Raw genomic sequence first — 13920 nt, forward strand, 5'->3', positions numbered from 1 at the left:
AGGCATTCTGTGTGCAATGAGTACTTAGAAATACATAATGCTCACTTTTGTTATCAATGGAGATAATGATAGTTTTCACTCTAAGCCATGCGAATATTGGCGGTAATATCAAGTCTTGTTTAGAAACCTGGTTTCATCTGAAACCTAACCTAAATACAACTAGAGTGGGTGAATCCACATGAACCAAAACTCCAAACCCTGTGAACTTTCCCCCCAAATTTACATGACTTTGAAACCTCCCCACATGCGTGTGACTTAAACAACAAAACCATAATCAGAGATGCCAAGAAACTGAAACAGAATATTTTCCTAGTTCCTTTAGTGAGAGACAGCTATTTTATTGTTATCCTTATTGCTGCTGCTGCTTTTTGTGTTTGCTTTTAGTCAGGGATCTATTTAAATTTTCTTTCGATTTAACCACTAAACATAGTAACAAAATGGGAATACATGAAAAATAAACCTGACATTGTCCACAGGCAGTAAAAATTTCTTTTTATAACTGAGGTGTAGGAATATTTTTGGACAATAAAAATCATTTCATAATTAAGATGAAAAATTATTTAAGATTAAATATTTACGATTATGATGAAAAATTATTTTCTACTTGGCTTTTTAAATGTTAGAAGTCTTTGTTTTTTCTCCTCCTATATTGGAATAGCCAAATAAAAAAAATATGACTTCTGTGGATGCATTAATAAGGCCTATCTTCAGAGCTGGGCTTGGCTTCAAAAATACATTCTAATATTAAAGATTGACAGTTTCTTACTAGAAATTCAATATAGACCCCTTGTGTATAACAAAAACTCATACACATATATTAAAAATATACATATTATTCTATCTTAACCTGGGATTACAGAATTCTACTTTAAGAAAAAAGAAAAGAAAAAGGTAATCCTTTGGATAGAGTGGGAATTTCTCTTTTACTATGATATTGGAGAAAGATGGAGAGATCCTGTAGATTAGCAACTTAATTTGACTCATGAGGAATTTTTCTAGCTGTTAGCCCTGGGAACCCATGTATGCTGGATCATAAGTTTAGTGCTCTTTAGATTCTATTATGGTTGCTCTTGAGTGCACAGAAACTTAAATTGAATATAAAGAAAAACTGTCCAAAAAATGTCTCAGGTGTACTTAGGAAAAGCATTTAAAAATAACTTTTAATAGTTTTACAAGAAAAGAAAATTTATATTTATACCACCCTTAAAAAAGACACAAAACTATTAAATATTTAATTCTTTCTGCTCTCTGAATGGAAAATGTATATTCTGGTATCTATGAGTATCCCTGGCATACTCATACTCATTTTTATACCTCTTTATATTGTAAAATAATTGGTTAAAAACGAGTCTTTCTTGTTTTCAATAGTTTCTGCAATAGTAGTTCTGAGTCCCAGAAATACATTATCAGAAAGGTTTAGGAATGTGGACCTGTAATTCTAAGTAAAACCTAGAATCATGGACCAATAACAACTAGGATGGTGGCAACTAGAGACCAAGAACAGTGGAGACTAGAGGTCAAAGTGTAGGAGCAAGGAAAGGAAGGACTAAAAAGGCAAGAGATCCCACAGACCTGCCAAAAAGAGGGGAAGATGGCTTATGACCCCCATCTCTCAACTTCCTCTTCCTTCTTTTTCCAAATCACAGCAGCATACACATTCAAAGAGGCAAAAATCTAAGAGTATTCATAGCATCCTCTTCGTGGTAGCCTATCAAATAGAGAACCATACTAAATTCAAATCATTCCTATTGTTTGGCATTTATGTTTTACACAAGTCTCTGAGTATTTCTATAGGATAATTAATTGAGGTAAGCTAGCTGGTTAACAGATATAAAAATTTTAAGAATGTTAAGTCAAATCACTTGTCAGGAAGATTGCACTAATAGTTCTACTAGTAGTACATAAGCAACACCTTGCTTTGAACTCTTGCTGGCACTGACTGTCAAAATGAAAACACAGGGGCTCCCCTGGTGGCGCAGTGGTTGCGAGTCCGCCTGCCGATGCAGGAGACACGGGTTCGTGCCCCAGTCCGGGAAGATTCCATGTGGCACGGAGCGGCTGGGCCTGTGAGCCATGGCCGCTGAGTCTGCGCATCCGGAGCCTGTGCTCCGCAACGGGAGAGGCCACAACAGTGAGAGGCCTGCGTACAGCAAAAAAAAAAAAAGAAAAAAAGAAAACACATGCATATTTTCTAATTTAAGGAACAAAACTTTCATTTTCCAAAAATAGAATAGTGTTACTGTTTTCTCTGACTATAAAAAATTGATACATGCATCTATTAACAAAAATTAAACAATCAAAATATTAAAAAGAGAATCAAAAGCCCCCAAACCTCTCAACCCAGAGATACTTATGATTAACATTTTGGAGAATCTCCTTCAAAACTTTATCTGTCTATCTATGCCAATATACATACTCCAAAATTCTTTAACGCAGTTTTATGATAAAAATTTCCACTCTACAATAAATCATGTACATCTTTTCATACCTATATATATATATATATACAGTGTAGTTTAATGAGTAAAATAATCTGATTTTTTGTATTCCCACACTTATTAACAGGTTATCTATTAAGGAAAATCTAAGGTTATTTCCAATCTTTCTCTATTATAAACAATGCTGTGACAAATACCTTTGTGCTTATAGTTTTACATACCTTTTACATACTTGTGTAATGATCCCTTTAAGAAAATATATTTTAGAGGGCTCCCTGGGGTCTAATGGCATTCTATTCTCCAAACCACCATGAACGTGTGCTTCCTTTAGACCATCCGATTTGTAAAAATGGCTGATGAGATTGGGGGTAATATGAACAAATTTAATTTTTTTTTAATATTGGATGTCAAATGTGTCAGCATTTAGAAAATCTGCATATAACCACATAACAATACTTTCTGAATGACTAATGCACGATGTTATATAATCAGACATGGATAAATGATCCATTTAAAGTGCAAGGTAGGACAATGAATTTAAAAGGAACAGTTTGAAAAGTTCATTAGTATGGTATCAGATACCACATTGCAACTAACCTTTAAGAAATTACCACTTGTCAACTGTTGGTGTAATATCAAAGAACATCACAATTATATGAAAGGGTTCTTAGAAGTCTCCTCCTTTTCCTAACTACATACCTGTGTGGGACTATTTTTTTAATATATATATATTTCAACCAAAACTACACTGCATCCAATTGAAAGCAGAAGCAGACATGAGAATACAGCTGTCTTCTATCAAGCCAGACATTAAAGACACTTGCAAAAATTGTAAAACAACATTGCTCTTCCCCTAAATATTGTATTTTGGAAAATATAATTATTTGTCATAAAAATAAGCCAGTTCTATGGTAACAGGTGATGGATCCGTTATTATTTAAAATAAATTAAGAAATGTGTATTTTAATTTCTTAGCTTTAATTTACAATACAGTAAATATCAATAGATAAAATCCATGTAAACAAAAATTTGGTGGTCAGTGTTTTTTTTTAATTTATTTATTTTATTTATTTTTGTCTGTGTTGGGTTTTCGTTGCTGCGCATGGGCTTTCTCTAGTTGTGGCGAGCAGGGGCTACTCTTCGCTGCAGTGTAAGGGATTCTTATTGCAGTGGCTTCTCGTTGCGGAGCACAGGCTCTAGGCATAAAGGCTTCAATAGCTGTGGTGCTCGGACTCAGTAGTTGTGCCTTGTGGGCTCTAGAGAGCAGGCTCAGTAGTTGTGGCGCATGGGCTTAGTTGCTTTGCGGCATGTGGAATCTCCCCGGACCAGGGCTTGAACCCGTGTTGCCTGCATTGGCAGGCAGATTCTTAACCACTGCGCCACCAGGGAAGTCCCTGGAGGTCAATTTTTAAGAATATAATGGGATTCTGAGACCATCATGTTTTCAAACACCTGACCTAATCAATACAAAGTTACTCAGGTGCACATCTCCTAAGAAGTGAATAATCACTAAAGAAACTGATAGGCAACACTTGGCTTTCCATCTGAAGGATGTCCAGTAATCTCCTTCTTCCATTTCCAAATCTTGGACAATTTTTCCTGACACTATTTACTATATAAAAGATCACATTTTATTATTTAAATTCAGTACTTACGAGAAGATTTAAAATGTGTGGAAGAGCTCAGCCCTTAAAAAAAAGGATCTTGCTTGCTTTAGACTATAAATTTATTTTATAGGACTACATAGGCAAGATGAGGATCCTGATATAAATTTTTTACACAATAAACTATAGAACCACAGAGGAACAGCAAGCTTTTGGTTTTTTTTCCCCTGAAGTCCCAAGTACAAAAAGCAGTAGGTCATCAATTATGAGGTTTTTAGAGCAGGACATGAAGAAGAATTGCAAGGAGGGCCAGTGAAGGCACAAAACGTATCCATGTAGACTTTTAGAAGCAAAAAATCAGGAAAGACCAAAAAAAACAATTCCCCATCCCCCTTGACAAATGTAGGACATCTGGTCACTTTAATGAAGCATATGGATACTAAACATTAGCTGAGTGTTCCTTCTGTTGTTCTTACAGAAACTCTAGAACTCAAGAGACTACAATTTCTTATTTTAAAACAAACATTTGAAAAAGGAATCTATTTGGACTATAAATTCTGTGGTACACTGAAGGTACAAATCTGACTTTAGGGCGAAACTACCATATTTACATGCCTAGAGTTTATATGTCATGACAGGCCTGTAGTCCAAGTAATTAGGGTATGAATCCACATAGGCATAAATATGAGGGCATCTGAAAAGAAGGGGACTAATGCATATTCTTTCAGGATAACTAGTCAGTCCATGGAGTAAATAATGAGACAAAGAATGCAACAGAGTGAGTTAAGGAGCCAGGCATTTAAATCTTAAAATTAAATCTGAAGTTGAACAATCAGTCTTTGATAGAATTTATCGTCAAATGAAGGCTGCATATAGTTAAAGGGAAAAAAATTACTTACTTGACACATAGTTTGGGGGAAACTTCAGGAGTTATTGAATAATTAAGGTGTTCCCCCCTTCCTATGAGCAACAAACCACTTGAAAAGCCACATCTGGAAAATCAATAGAGACCCCTGGGGATGTTTAGGATTGCTTCAGTTCCTCCACTGGTGAGCCAAAAAGGGCCTCAGGGGAAGTAGTTCAAGACATAGAAAAATAACTAAAAATGTCATTTTATTCAAGAAAGCCATCTCTGTCTTGTCTCCTTTACTCAATGTCTCTTCCTTCAGAGCAATCTCCTCCATTTGCGTTTTACACATACCTTGAATTATAAATAGTGGCCTCATTCTACATTGCCTCGGCTGAGGTGGTGGCCAGCTATCACAGATGAATAAAGCTCTGTCTAAAGAGAACCAAAACAAAGGCCAAGTGCAGGTTTGCCAGAGGGATGAAAATAATTTCAATTCAGTGGGTGTTTTCTCAGGTGCTAAAAGTTAAGTGGAAAGTTCTCATTTCTCTCTCTCTTCTCTCTCCTTCTCCCTTCTTCTCTCTCTCTCTCTTTCTTCTAGTCTAGGCAGAATGAGAAAGCAGATGAGAAAGAGCCTATTTTCCCAGGGCGGGTTCTGTCTTGCCGCCTCTAACACCACCAGCACAAAGAGAGAATTATTGTAAACCAAGGAGTCTGCAGTCCTTGTCTGACTTGTGTGAGCTGTTCTAAAATGTGAGAGTAGGGAGAAAAATCCCATTCCTACCAAGCAGTTCAGTCTTAGAATGATCCTGAGGGACACACATATGCACACCATATACACGCACACTTTTGGGGGGACAACATTTTAATCTAGTCAGTTTAAATGCTAAGTTAGGAAGTTTATCCTTACAAGTGAAAATTACAGTTCCAGAGAAAAACATTCTTTTTTTACACGTATGCTGCATACATTTTGGTATTTTTGGCACAGCCTCCAATGGACAGACGTTCCTTTAATCATTGACAACTGCTCTATGAGTGATATCAATTCTTCTATCTTTCTCTCCTCAAACTCCTTCCTATCTTCCACTGTCTCTTAAGAAACGATTTAAATTGTCTAATAACAAGTTGATCTTTAAAACATGGCAATGGCAGGACTTTCTCCTAAAATAATTGGAAATACCATTTTAGTTTACCTTAAAATATAATTGCTTACAATAAAAATTTAAAGTGTACTGCTATTTCTGTGCCTGTTCTTTCCTTTTAAACTTTCTTAATTTTACTAAATCTAAGAAAATCCAAAGGTTATATCTGTAATATCAAATTAGGCCAAACTAAGCCAGCTACCCTCTGCACCTACCCATTTCCAGACTAAATACAAGACATCTAAACTAACTGACGTCATTTTTTAAAATGTAATAGAAAAACTACATATATATGTAAATTTCTCCTCCATACTGCTGAAACCCTAGAAATGTAGAAAACACTCCAATGGAAAAAAAAGAAAAGAAAAGAAAAGAATTTGATATAATGACATATGTTAAAAACAAGACAAAGACCCAAAATAGAGTTGCTTATGCTAAGCCCCAAGTCACGAAATCGAGACTTAATTACAGCTTCAGCTCTCCCAGACATGGAATTCTTAAACCATTTAATCAAGAATCACCTGATGAGCCCTGGTTAGGTAATCTCCCTTACCATTCCCCAAAAGGACAGTAATCTTGCAACAACCAACCTATTTTTAAAATTTTTGCCGTGTTCAACTTCCTTGTTTCTGCTTATAAAATCTCTTGCCTTGTATAGCTCTTCAGAGTTCCCACCTACCCACAAATTGGATGCTGCCTGATTCGTGAATCATTGAAGAAAACCAATAAGATCTTTAAAATGCACTCAGCTGAATTTTGTTTCTAAACACATATTAACTTCTTATGTCTAGTTCTGTCTAATGTGCCCCTTACCCAGATTAATAAAATACTTTGTTCATTTTGATATCATTTTGTATTGGATATATATTTTTTAATATATATTTATATAAAAATTTTTGTTTGGATTTCACTAAATTAGAGACTCAAGTTAAACTAACTCTTTTAAAAATTTATTTTTATTTATTTAATTTATTTATTTTTGGCTGTATTTGGTCTTCCTTGCAACACAGGTTTTCTCTAGTTGTGGCAAGTGGGGGTACTGTTCGTTGCAGTGCATGGGCTTCTCATTGCTGTGGCTTCTCTTGTTGCAGAGCATGGGCTCTAGGCACTCGGGCTTTAGTAGTTGTGGCATGCGGGCTCAGTAGTTGTGGCACACGAGCTTAGTTGCTCCATGGCATGTGGGTGGGATCTTCTCGGACCAGGGATAGAACCCGTGTCCCCTGCGTTGGCAGACAGATTCTTAACCACTGCACCACCAGGGAAGTCCCTAACTAATTCTTAAAGGGATTGTATGGACCACCTTGTGTTGTTAGCAAAGGGCTCTTATCAGCGGAGTTTACCACCTGATAGTCCCGCCTCTAGAAGCGTAGTCCCAAAATCCAGAGTTACTGCTGCAGAGCCTGCAGTTTCAAACCTCACACTTAATCCCAAACCAAGTCTTAGTCTCAAATCACCTCCCTAGACTTGACTCTCCATAGTTTTAGAAAAAGGCTTGTTCCTTCATTTAAGCTACTTTGCAGGGACATTGTGAGAAGTAAATTTGTCAATAATTCCAAAACCTTTAAAGGTAAGTAGTGTATGGGTAGAGATTACAATAATAATTGCTTCCAAGTGCTTTCTCCTTACATACTAACAATATATGTCAAAGTTTCTCTTCAAAGTAAAATAAGAAATGCTTGGAAAACTAAAATCTGATGGTTTAGAAGTCACTGGACCTGAAGCTTTGCTACTAAATAGATATGCTATGGGTTTTACCAGGCATTTTAAGCTTTCGTTTTTAACTATAAAAAATTAATTATATTATTTCTCACTCTACATGGATAATTTGTTAAGATTAAGTTATGTAAGTTATGTAAAAACGCTTTGAGCAAACTAAGCAAATACCATTACATAAAATATGAAAACTATCTGAACTGACAATTTAGATCAAGTTCTTACGCATGATTTTTGTAAAGTTGGTAGAAATTTTGCACCATTAAATTCATGCACTGGTCCCTGGTTCCATCTATAAAACAATTTCTTTTTTATCAAGACAGAGCATTATTAATGATCTGATCACTTAAGGATTCTTGAGTTTTGCGATGAACTCTAATATTGCCTCTTTAAGGAAATCATATAGCATTTTTCATCTAGGAAAATAAGGAGTGAAATGCATACCTCTCTCATAATTAGTGTTGTAAAAATTAATACTTTGAAGTTATGTATCATTGAAATACAATATTTACTATATCACAGTGAAGGCTGGCTATATCTAGGAAAAAAGCATGTTAACACCCTTAGTGTTGACGAAAAGTAAAGAGATGGGAAATGATTCATTGTTGAAAGAAGATCTTTAAAAAATTCTAGTGCTAGAAATGCATCCTTTAAGTGCATGAAGTAATTTGAACATTTTATTCAGCTATACATGAGGAGGGAGCTTCATCCGTACTTAGAGTATTGTGGGATTGACCAGGTACAGATGAGGTGACCTGACAGCTATCTGTAAGGCTGGAGCAAGAATGCCTTTTGGTGAGTTTGTGAAAACTTGTCTGACAAATCATTCTTTGGAAAACTACATCCTAGAGTCTGGGCTCTGAGAATTGACACTCAAAATCAGGGCTACTCATATGGAATTAATACCTCTTATTTTTGAGGAAATAAGAATTTATTTTAAAAGATTTACATTTGAAAAAGGTCCAGGTGTCATTTTCTGATTTTCACTCACTGTTTCTTCTCAATAACTTGTCAATGCTCCTTGTTAACCTTTAAAACAAAAAGGTAGGCGGTTCAGCCAGCCAAATTGAGTTTATTCAGGAATAGCAGAGGAGTCCCAATTCAGGACATGCAAACTATGGAGAACCATAGGCAAGTCCAGAGAACAAAGGAGAGCAATGATCTTTTATGGAGGAAAGAAGGAAGTTGGGAGGGGCTATTTTGAACAAAAGATCATTGGAGCAGATTGAGAGTTAGGGGTTGTGGTGGCTTCTCATTGGCTGAGTTGTTGCTGGGCGAGAAGACGATCCTTCTTCCTGCTGGGGTATGTAAAGTAAACTGTGATGAGTGGTGTGTGCATGCGAAGTCCCCCTTCAGGGCTTCCTGACTCTACTTTGAATGAGGTTTTTCTTTATTCATTTTCATATCCTCTATCTGTTTTGCTGCTTTATATTTTCTATTTGATAGTCCTTACCAATCTTCACATATGGAGAGTTTATAAACTTTAAGATATAATCATCTGTAGGATAAAATGTGGCCAGAATTTAAGTTTTCAATAATCCCTTGATTGAAAAGGAAAGGCACAAAATCTCCCTCAAGGAACTCAAGGCAGAGTATTTATTAAAGGAGCTTGGATAAAAACAAGACACTAATAGTGTTGGAAGCCTCTTCTCCCCCTTTAAATGTCTCATGCCCCTAGATTATCCAGTCTCATTATGTCCATAGCTAGGTTCCATGGTTAATAACCTGGGAAGTTGGGTTAGACTAGATTGACTATTTTCTCTTTGCTCAACACTGAATATGCATATTAATGTTGGTAGTGAATATATGGAGACTAACAGTAAGAAAGTGAATAACACCAATTAAATTCTCTTTTAGATTCATTTTTATGTGCCACCATTCCACACTTTCAGCTTCTGGGCAGTAATACATTTGGTGAAAAACTTTTCATATGGATTAATATATTTGTCTTCAGAATAATGGAAATGGGGAACAACCTCCTTATGCTCCAGGAGTTCAAGGTAGGATCGGATATGGTCCAAGATTACCAATCACCAATACTGACTTTTCAGTCCCCAAGGAAAATTAAATTTTGCTGTGAGAAAAGACTAAGTAAAGCAGGTAGCATGTGTTTTAACAGAGAATATAAACATATTAAAACAAAATGTTGTTGAGGTATATAATTGAAGAATGATAAAGTCCACATAATTAGAGTACAGTTTGATAAGCTTTGGCATATGAACTCATTCATGAAACTATTGCCATACCAATATTACAAATCTTTCCATCACCTTCAAATTTCCTCCTGCCCTTTGCAGCCCCTCCCTCCTGCCCTAACCTGCTACCCCTCACCAGGCATCTGCTAATTTACTTTCTGTTACTGCAGCTTAATTTGCAATTTCTATAATTTTGTATAAATGCAATAATATCGCATACTCTGCTTTATTGCTTGCATCTTTCTCTCAGAATGATTTTTAGATTCATCTGTGTTATTAATGTATTAATAATTTATTCATTTTCATGGCTGAATAATGTTTCCTTGTATGGACACACTGCATTTTGTTTATTCATCACCAAGTGAGACATTTGGGTTGTTTTCAGTTTGTGGCTATTACAAATAAAGCTACCATGAACATTCACATTGCAAGTCTTCTTGTTCACATATGCTTCACTTTGTTTTGGCAAATGCCTAAGAGTGAAATGGCTGAGTCACATAGCAAATGGATGTTTAACATAATTTTTAAAAATGTCCAATTTTACCAAAGTGATTTACCATTTTGCATTTTCACCAGAAAGGTATACAAGCTGCAATTCCTCCAAAACACTTGGTATGGGCACCTATTTTTATAATTTTTAGCCAAACTAATTTAGCAGCAGCTAAAATCTCTCTTCAATATTTTCAGCCATGCAGCTATTGCTTTCCATGAGCTCCTCAGAGTCTGCACAGTGCCTTTGCAAGTGGTCAGAAGATTATATAAAGATTAGTGGGTGGGCTTCCCTGGTGGCGCAGTGGTTGAGAATCTGCCTGCCAATGTGGGGGACACGGGTTCGAGCCCTGGTCTGGGAAGATCCCACATGCCACAGAGCAACTAGGCCCGTGAGCCACAACTACTGAGCCTGTGCATCAGGAGCCTGTGCTCCGCAACAAGACAGGCCGCGATAATGAGAGGCCCATGCACCGCGATGAAGAGTGGCCCCCGCTCGCCGCAACCAGAGAAAGTCCTCACACAGAAACGAAGACCCACACAGCCAAAAATAAATAAATAAATAAATTTTAAAAAATAAAAAAGATTAGGGGGTTCCCCACCTGTGTATTTATCCTTTTCAGATTTTCCTCCTCAATCCTCAGGCACTCTGGAAGCCTTAAACCCTCTCCTTTGATACCACAAGCTAATAAGACTGTGGTTTTCTGCTTGACTTCTACCCATCCCATATCATAGACTGACCCTTAAGCAAATCTGAACATGGCTCATTCATATTTCAAGGGTTGAATTCCCACCAGATTCTGCCTGCTTTTGGTTGCTCTCTAGCACCTTTTTATAAATAATCATAAAGAAAAATAATTTCATTTGACCATGATGCCCTCCTACCCCATTGGTTAGCATCTTTTTTTCTCTTCCAAGTTTGTTAAAATAAGTTTCAACCACAGTGGACTTTTCTTGCCATCCATTACCTTCTTCATCTACTATAGAATGGCTTAAATTTGTTTAAACTTTATTAAAAATGCTCATATAAAAGTTACTAACAAGTAATTCCTCACCCGGCTGAAAGGCCTATTCCATCCAGGTTACATGTGACATTGTTGACCTTGCTTGTCTTTCATTATTACGTGGGTCAACTTCAGATTCCTAACCTCAGCCTTTACCTTTAAACTTTTTATTTTTTAGTATTAATAAAGCTAAAAGTTTGTGATGTTATTTTTTCCAAAGGATGGTTCTTTTAATGACTGTATAAGACTTTAAGTTTTGTATTCAGATATTAATACTTAAAACCATGTCAAGTAAGCCATAGGCATTAATCTGCATTTAAAAAGTAGAATTTTGGTAAAATTTTGATCAGTGCTGAAAAAATCAGTCAGAGGTTGTAAAGGAGTAAAGATAACATTTTCTGTGTATTTCTCTAAATTATAGCTCAACTACCCCCCAAAATATTTTTTTTCTGCTCAATTTTCTGATATTATTTAAAGAGATGCTATTAGAGGAAAAACAAGAAAAGTTCTAGCTAAGAGAATGTAACTGGGGAATTGCTCTACATCTGGCTTCATCTCTGGAAAAGTAATCCTTGTGCCAATTAGATCGTGGAATTTACGGTGTTTTTATAAGGCAAAGTGGTCAAGTTGGCTCAAATGAAAGCTGTAGCCAAATTTATAGGAAAATGTGTCGCATAGGCTTTCCAAGGACATATCAGAAGACATAACATGAAGTCAAGTTACTGGTGAGCAAAAATTTTTTCAAGGAAACAGATGTTTCTCAGGAAATAGATGTGTTGCTTTTATGGGCAGTTGGTGAAGAACTAGTTCAAAAATCCATAATATGAACAATTGTCCAATGCTTCTCAACACATAGAAGAAGAAGCCTGGATGTGTCTCTATACCTTAGAGTGATCATACATTTTACTGCTTTATTTAGTCATCAATACACTAAAATTGATAAAGAATCATATCTCAGATATAATTTCTTACACTAAGAAATATGGAAATCACATTTTCCTGGTCCTTTAATTTTCAGTGATTTCTGAATTTACCAAGAAGAAGTTAAAAATTGAGGACACTTATGTAGTTCAAGTAAAAATCACTGAAAGGCTTGCAACTCAACACAATATTCAGTGACTACCCATTATGAGCAAGGCACTGTACCCAGGGCTGAAAGAGACACATACAAAAATATTAAGTCTGACACAATGGAATAAGTGCTACAATAGAGGCAACTACCTAGCATGGTGACTAAGGAGAAGAAAAGGATTAACTCTTCCTGAAGGTATTGCGGAGAACAGACATTTGATAAGAGTTTGAAGAATGAGTAGGAGTTTGCTCGGACACAGTCAGAGAGGGCTCTCCCTATATCCAGAGAACGTTGCAGTAACTAGGAGATAAGAGAACACAGGAAAGTAGCCTGAGATGAAGCCATGAAAAGGTCAGTGGGAGCCACATCAGGTAGAATTATCTACAGCAGACTAAGAAAGGACATAGTTGCACTGGAATTTTAAATTCGTTACTCAGGCCATTTTTTCAGAATGACTTTGAAGGGACAATACTGGCGGTAGAGAGACTTGTTACGGATTGTAGTATTCTGGGTAAAACGTATGAATCTAAACAGGGAGACAAAGGAGGTCCTCACTAAAAGTTCATGGAAGGAAGAAGGGAGGGAAGGAGAAAGAGAGGTTGGGAAGAAGGGAGGGAGAGAGGAAGTCAAGTCTTAAGCTCTCATCCTCAGACAAGGAAACTGAAGTCCTGAGCGATAAAAGTGCCTGGTCCACTCTACAGATACAGCATGTTAGAGTCTCCAGGCCACAGCATCTTAGATAGGGGAGGGGAATTTGACTTAGAGCATTAGTAAGAAACTTAAAAAGTAAAAGAATCTGCAGAAATTTTACTGTCTTTGCTGACTTATTTAAAATAGTAATTTTAACCTCATGAAAAGCATGTGTTACTGATTGGAATGTAATGTTACTGGCAATGTCTTTGTACATTTTTTCCAAGACTTCATGGACTTGGCTTAGATTTTTCTTTCCTTAGACCAAAGCTGATGCTTGCTGAAATTCCGTTGCAGTACAATATGAAGTTCCTCTTTTCATATGTCTATGTTTCTATATATGTCTTGATTATCACCCAACTTTTTAGGGTTACAGTTAAATTTTTATCTCTACACCACCTCTAAAGCTTCCCAAAAGTTAGGATACTACAGGTAGCCTGTAAGATAATAAAACTAAGTGTTTATTCACATTTTCCAGTACACATTTATGTCTAAGAAGAACCAAATGGTGATATATTTCCTTAGTCTTTACTCATTTAAATATCAACCTATTTGAGTTAAATATCTTGAGTTCAATGAGGTTAACTCTTAAAAACAAATGTTATAATGTTTTATAACCATGCCACACAAATAATTTAGAACTGAATCAAAAAAGTATAGTTGACTCATCACAACCCATATCAATTATGAAATTGATGCAAAATTAATATTATCATAATTTCCAGG

General features: G+C 36.1%; 1 long non-coding RNA gene across 1 annotated transcript in view; it reads right to left on the reverse strand.

Moving 5' to 3' along the window:
* Window positions 1–8761: 8761 nt before the first annotated feature.
* Window positions 8762–13920, reverse strand: part of LOC132529349 (uncharacterized) — a 215425-nt gene continuing 210266 nt past the window's right edge. Inside the window, exon 7 of the long non-coding RNA XR_009543424.1 lies at window positions 8762–8773. This is a non-coding gene — a long non-coding RNA (uncharacterized LOC132529349). The remainder of the gene's footprint in view (window positions 8774–13920) is intronic.

The sequence above is a fragment of the Lagenorhynchus albirostris genome, chromosome 11 (genome assembly GCF_949774975.1).
Source record: "Lagenorhynchus albirostris chromosome 11, mLagAlb1.1, whole genome shotgun sequence".
NCBI classification, from domain to species: domain Eukaryota; kingdom Metazoa; phylum Chordata; class Mammalia; order Artiodactyla; family Delphinidae; genus Lagenorhynchus; species Lagenorhynchus albirostris.